Below are 7,599 nucleotides of genomic sequence, written 5' to 3'. Positions count from 1 at the left end.
AGTTTGGTGGTAAGATTTTTAGATGGGAACTTAACTTATTTTTTCTATTTGTTTTTATTTCTTTTTACCTCAATTTCATTATTATCATTAGTCATCTCTTTTATTTATTTATTTTTAGTTTTCTTGGGCTCCAAGTAAAGGTTCTTTTGTTTCCCTCTAAGCAAATGTTCTTTTCTTTCCCTCAAAGCAACCTTTTTTTGCCTACAAATCAATTATCTTTCTCTCTCTCCAAGTTTACTTGGAGGCTACTCTTTGTTTTGCCTATAAATTGGAACTCGTCCTCTCAACTTCTTTCCATTCTTCTTCTTGGTCCATCCATATCTCTCTCTCTCTCTCTCATATTGTTCTCTCTTAAATTATAGAAATTTAGAGTTTAGATTAAAAGTATTTAGAGTGAGAGTTAGCATTTTATTCAAGAGAAGAATCGTAGATTTTGTGGAACTTTACATACTTTTTGAACCTACAACCTTGGAGATTTATGGTGATATAGTAGATGATTTAAAGCATTGGTGTTGGAGGGATTTTGCATGAAGTGGTCATGGAATTGTTTTGAGGTAATTTGTGTAGTATACAATATGCTTCCTCTAAATCTCTTTGCAAAGAGTGTTTATTTTAATTACTTCTCATTTGTACTCCTCTTGATTATCCTGGTCATATGTTAAATTCTGTGAAATCATTCTCGTTGATACGTTTGATTATTCTAGTCATTTGATAAATTCTGTGAAGTTGTTATGTGTAGTTAGTATTGATTTGTCTCGTTAAATGACGTGCAAATGCTCTGTACATAGATCGAATGGACCTTGCCAATAGCTTGGACCAATAGCCTGGATAAGCGATTGTGCTTGGGTGTGGTGGGTGAGGCCGCTCACTGGTCATGTACCGAGTAGGACAGGGTATTTGATCCTGGATAAATTATCATATGTCGAGTTGATTTGTTTAGGCAATTTGGTAAATTGCTTGGTGTCTTGAATCGAATCGTTTGTGTGATGTCGTAAATTGTTGGATCCCTGCTGATTTATTCTCTATTCGAGCATTGTTATTCTTGTCGTATTGTATACTTTCCGAATTAATTTATTTTTTAGGTGTGGAGCAAATCTAGTGGCGATTGGAGTTGAAGCAGTTAAAGAATTGTTGAGTTGGAGATTTTTGGACCCACCACTATATATTATTTTTCGAGATTTGTATAAATTATAAATTATAGGCATTTGTGTAATTATTTTGGAGCCAATTTGTATTTCTGAGGTTATTAATTAGTTAGAATTTTAAATTTGAGGTTGATTTGATTTATTAATGGCCCCGGAAGTTGGGGCGTTACGCTGACATTGTAGGGAAATTGAAAATAGGGGTAAGAGTAGGGGCACTCTGTTGAGGGTCAGAAGAACTAATGTCTTTTACCTTAATTGGCATGTCATCAAGGTTAGGAAAAGGGAAAGAGGACGATGGGAAGAGGCCATGTTAGAAGAGAGTAATGCCAAAAGAGAAAGGTTATAGAGTAATGGTAGAGAGAGTTTGTAGCTTTATGTTTTGTCTCTCATATAGGCCTCATTTAAGAAGAAAAATGAAGAGAAGAAGAAACCAAAGAAGTGGGATTGCTAAGGCAATTGTTGAAAAATCAAGGTCGGTCTGACTCTGTTGATCAAGTGCCACAATTGTTGAAATCACGCGTCAGACACAGCGCTCAAAGAAGATGAACCAGGGAGAGAGACAAAAATAGGGGAGGACAAGATATGTATATAATATGTATATAGTTTGTATATATATCTGTCCATACATGTATATAGCTTGTTTGTGTCCGTATATATATGTGTATATGTATGTATCTGTGTATGTATATAGTTTGTTTGTTTGCATATATATATATATATATATGTATGTAATATGTATTTTGTATATCATTTGTATCCATATATGTACATATGGTATGTATATAAATACAAAAATAAAAAAAACAAAAACAAAAAAAGAACAAAAAGAACAAAAAAAATGAAAAACAAAAAAACAAAAATCACAAAAAATAAAAAACAAAAAAAGCAAAAAGAGAATTTTGAAAAAAAAAAATTCAATTTGTGTGTTCATTTGTTTTGCATCCATCGTAGTTGTTATGCATTTATCACATTGCATATTGTATGTCTCACATTGCACCTTTGCGTTTTTGCTTTCACTATCACACTTGCACTATCTATTACATGTATCGTGCATGGTTACAACTATCACGCTAATCCATTCACCTCACTTGGCTACAATTGTCCTGATGTTTGGTTACAACATTTCTCTTTTACTCAGTTGAAACCCATTCCCTATTTCGTATTGAGGTACGGTCTAGGTTTCGCTTGTTTGTTAAGACCTTTTTCTCCTTTACCCGGTTGAAACCCATTTCCTCTTTCATGTTGAGGTACAATCTAGGTCTTGCTTGTTGGTCAAGACCCCTTACTCTTTTTCTCGGTTGAAATCAATCACCTATGTCGTATTGAGATACGGTCTAGGTCTCACTTGTTGGTTAAGACCCTTTTCTATACTAGGTTGAAACCCATCCCCTATTTCACATTGAGGTACAGTCTAGGTCTTGCTTGTTGGTTAAGACCCTTTTGTCATTTACTCAATTGAAATCTATCCTCTATGTCTTATTAAAGTACAGGCTAGGTCTCGCTTGTTGGTTAATACCCTTTACTCCTTTTTTTGGTTGAAATCAATCCCCTACTTCGTATTGAGGTACGATTTAGGTTTCCCTTATTGATTAAAACCCTTTTTTCTCCTCTCATGTGAGTGTGTTTGGATTGTACCCCTTGTTATGCTTTATATCATTTGCATGAGAATTGTCTCGCATATTACCTGTTGCGTTGCATTGCATAAATCATGAACTTTCAAAAATAAAAAAAAAAGGCTTCGTGAGGCATATAAGTCCAATTTTTAATTGTAGTTTAATCATATGATTTGCATCTTGCCCTTGAACTACGCTGATTTGATTCCTTGCAAAGGGATACGTAGGCAACCTTCGGGTTCAACCAACTACATTTGCATCTTGTTTGTTTGCTCAAGTTTTACGACATTGTTAAAAGGGTTGTCTTCGGGCTTTGACATTCACTCACGTCAAGAAATGACTTCAAGTTTTGTCAAAGAGGGGCAACTGTAGGCACCCCATTTTCATCGGCCCTAAGACTTAGGCAATTTTTTTTGATTATCCGATGATGAAAATAAGAATGTGTTTCTTACAACATCCTCAGTTAGAAAGATGGACTTTATGTTTCATTTCCAATCCTAAGCTTGTTTTGGCCAAGTGTTCAAATCCCACTCAAAATTTTCTTTCAAAACTTTCTTTCCGTGCTTTGTTCCATGTATATTCGTAGTGTTCCGAGGCTCCTCTTTAAACTTCAAAATGAAACATTTTCTCAGGAAATTAAGCAAAGAACAATGTGGAAATAGGTGGAAAGGATGATAATTTTGTCAAAAAATCCTATTTCGCGCAAAACAGTCAAGCCAAGGCTAACCAAGCAAGCCAAGTTTTTTGCCAGCCAACCAAGAAATTAGCCGGCCGACTAATTTGCCCATAAGTAGGGCAGTTTTGGCAAAATTCTTGGTCAATGCACTTGTGGGACATGCCATTTCAGATATTTGTGATACATTCATGCACGAGATGCATACCTACTCACCCTCAATTGTCCTCCATTGGCCACCATTGTCAAAAGGGTGTTTGTCCTCTTCCATAGAAGGAGCATCCAATGCAATCATCCTTGTCACCCCACCATCCTTGTCTCCCACCACCTCTTTGACTTAGCCTTCCATCATTACATATAGAATGATTAGAATGTATGGAGAGAGGGTGAGGAATCAATTAAGAGAGAGAGGAGAAATCAATTAAGAGAAGAAGGATAGAGAGAGATAGAGAAAAGAGAGAAGTCTTGAGAGTTGGCCAAAAACTCCCATGTTCTATATACACACCTATACACCGATATATCATCCTTGATATACCGAAAACGATCCCAAGAATTCTATTGTAACGAAATTCTAGTAGCTTTGATCAAAGGAGAGTGAGTGTTGTTGAAAGAGAGAAAAATAGAGAGTTGAACAATAACCCTCACACACAGTTAATGTGACAACCCTGCCACGTATAATATTTTTCACATAATTAATTAAGGAGATTTTGATTTTAATTAGTCATTATTCTGATTTAATTTGGGATTTATGAGAATTATGGAGTCTGATTCGTATATGATTCTATTAAGGATTTATTTTGAAATTAGTAATTGAAAGCCTAAATGGCCTAAGAAGGTGAAATTGATGAGTTCAATTAGTTTAATTTCAAGTATTGAATCATAAGAGAGTTTAATTAAATATTCTATTTAGCTTAGTAAAATTAAGAATTGATTAATTGGGTCTGAATTGGAGTTAATTAAGTTAATTAAATTATGAGGATAGGAAATTATGATTATTATGAATTAAATTTACTTATGAGGTGTCCAAAATGTAATTTATTGACGGATATTTTGACTTTGATTTGAAATTGAAGGCCTTAGTTATTTGAGAAACCAAAATTGATGATGGTAATATGTTTAAGTTGATATTTGGAGCCTTTCGGAAGTTTGATTAAAAATCTGATTCAGATTGATAAAAATTAAACATAATTAATTGGGCCTTAATTGAAGTTAATTAGATTAATTAAATTATGTGAGATTTGTGATTAGTTATGATTAATTACATTATGTGCTAATCAAGATTTATTGAGACTAAGTGTTGCCTAATTAAGTTAATTTTAATCATAAATGGAATTGAAAAATAGTCTAGAATTTGAGGGTGTATGTGGGTGTGGGTGTGTGAGTGATGTGCTAGAGCTCATAGGAGTTGTGCACGTGTGTGATGTGGTGTCACGAAGTAAGTGTGTGTGTGTGTGGATATTTGTGCATTATGCTGAGGGTGTATATCACTTGGTAAGAGACTTTTCAAAGTCAAGAAGAAGGGGTTCGTCTTGCTATGTTTGTGCTGGAGAATTCAATTATAGAGAGAGAGAGAGAGAAGTGGGTGTATCATTGTGCTAGAGTCGTTAGCTCATTTGTCTTATGTTGAGAATCAATTGTAGAGAGAGAGAGAGAGAGAGAGAGAGAGAGAGAGAGAGAGAGTGAGTTATAGAGAGAGAAGTGAAGAACTCAAATGTTGTGCTGGAATTGATGAAGTTAAGAGGGAAATCATCTTCATATATCTGAAATTGAAGCCTTAGGTAAGGAATTCATGCTCTTATTTTGTAGAAAATCACTTGTACTTCATGAATTAAGGAAATTATTGAGTTAATTCCATGGAATTTGGAAAGAAATGGGTTTTGAAAAAGAGAGTGTGTTGCATGTATGATCATGAAAGATTTCGCCTTTTTGGCTTGAATATTTGAAATTCTTGCGTACATGAAATCATTTTTTTTATTGAGGATTTATATCCTGCATGATTTCAGATACTTCATGAGATTATGCTTTCAATTTTATGTGTTGTTCTTCAAACGAAAAAGAAGTTGGAAAATCTTTGCATGTTTGACATTTAATTCAAGTTTTGCTTGAATTGTTGAGCTTTAAGTAAATGATTTCCTAAAGGGTCATGTATTGGAATTTTCCAAGTGTTTTCATGTTTTTAAGAAAGCCATACATGATTCCCAAGTCTTGGAACAAAGTTTGGAAGCTCAAATCTTTAATTTCAAACCTAAAATTTTTACAGACTGCTCGAGCGACCGAAAGGTGGCTCGAGCGAATATAATGAACTTCCAAAACTTTTGCAGTCTTTACAGACCACTCGAGTGAACTTTTGACCCATCCAGTATTTTTGCAAACAATATAGTCCGCTCGAGCAACCAAGTGGTGGCTCGAGCAGTTAGGCTATTTTTAGCATGTTTTGAAAAATCATACCTTATTCATATTTCGATCCTATCTCTTTCCAAGCATTTCTAGGCATGAAATATGATTCATTGAGGACTAATAAGCTAAGAATCACCATAAGTAATCGATTAAGAAGTAAAGTAAGGAATTGGTTTATTAGATTAAGAAAGAATTAGTGACATAGAAATCTGGTTTACTTAGAAAGAAAAGAATAAAAGAAGTTATATGTGATCAAGAGAGTAAAATTGTGTTTTGATATGTTTGTTTATGTGCTTTGTGTAGATTGGACATCCAGGGTGTTATATTCGAGTAAAACCGTTGTGAGTAATATCTCTATAAAGTTATATTCGAAATATGTTTCGAAAAGCATTATACAAATCATGTTTATGAAATTTTATTTTTATATGAATGAATAAATGTCCCTTTTGAAGTGTATTCTTGGCATCCATTAATAAGGCCCTCACCCAGAGGAAACAATACAGTGGCCCTTTGCTAATAAGGCCCTCGCCCGGGGGAAAACAATGCCGTGACCCTTCGTTAATAAGGCCCTCGCCCGAGGGAAACATTATTGTGGCCCTTTGTTATTAAGGCCCTCGCCAGGGAGAAACAATACCATGGCCCTTCGTTATATGAGCATAGAGATCTCAGATGTTGACTCAAGTGATTCCTTCGGTTGACCTTTATAGTTCCTTTGATATATGCCTTCGGGCCCTTTGTATTAGAATGGATGTACCACGTATAATGTTTTGTTAATGGGTTCGATATGGAAAATGCTTGATTTGATTCAGATATATGTTTCATTGGGAAAAATATGGATTTCGATACGATAAATGCATGCTTTGAAAATGATAGTTGGAAATGTAAAGATTTGGAAAATGCTTTACTTTGAAAATAATTTAAGATTCATTTCAAAATTGTAAGACATGTTTCTATAATGTTTTGGACTTTATTCATTAGCCTCTTTATTTTGGTATTACACATTGGGCTTTAGCTTACCGTTTTCCCTTATATATATAGGTGAGCAATTGGAGGATCAGCAGTAGAGTTTGCCTCGGAGTCAACCCTTTGTCAAGCCACCCAAGATGCGCCTTCGTGTTGAGACTTAGTTTTGTTTTGTTAGGGTTTTGTATTTTGATTATGTCTTAAGTGTGTGTGAGATATGTATAAGATATGTCTTCGTATATGTATATATTAAAAGTGTATTAAGAATGTTTTAATTATTTCAATTTATCATGTATACATAGCTCAATGGACATTCTTATTTTTGTTCTGCTTCCACTTCAGGCCCAGCTATTAATTAAATATTTTCAAAGTTTTGTCTTCGAGGCCTAAACCTCTAGGGGTGGGTTTGGGGTCATGACAGTTAACCAACCCAAAAACACCATTCTAACAATAATTTTTAATTTTTGAACTAAGGGTTGAAAACACACATTCTAAACTTGTGGGTGATTGAAAGGAAGTTTGGAAATCAAGGAGTTCATCTTTTTCTTTGGAAGGTGAATTTTGCAAACTTTCATTTTCTTGTACTTTCTTTCTTAGATTATTTTTCTTGCTTTGATTTCATATTATAAACTAATGTAATCTAACTAGAAGTGGTGAGTTGAGCCATCCACATATCCCTTATTTGTTATTTCTTTGGTGTTGAAAAGGGAAAAAACAAGCAACTTCTTCCAGAGTAGTCTTTCGGCGTCGAGTAGAATAGTTTTCGATGGTCTCTGAGGCACCTGAAGCTTCTGTTTTTCATTTTATT

General features: G+C 34.4%; 1 long non-coding RNA gene across 1 annotated transcript; it reads left to right on the top strand.

The window, feature by feature from the left end:
* The first annotated feature begins 4,948 nt into the window (after positions 1-4,948).
* Positions 4,949-7,132, top strand: LOC114298830 (uncharacterized). Its single transcript, XR_014334697.1, has 3 exons — positions 4,949-5,209; positions 6,132-6,169; positions 6,867-7,132. It is a non-coding gene; the product is annotated as an uncharacterized LOC114298830 (long non-coding RNA).
* Positions 7,133-7,599: the final 467 nt, after the last annotated feature.

The sequence above is a fragment of the Camellia sinensis genome, chromosome 7, assembly GCF_055761805.1.
Source record: "Camellia sinensis isolate YWXY chromosome 7, ASM5576180v1, whole genome shotgun sequence".
Taxonomy (NCBI): Eukaryota; Viridiplantae; Streptophyta; class Magnoliopsida; order Ericales; family Theaceae; genus Camellia; species Camellia sinensis.
Note: the sequence above shows the minus strand (reverse complement) of the source record. Positions and strands in the feature narration are given on the sequence as shown.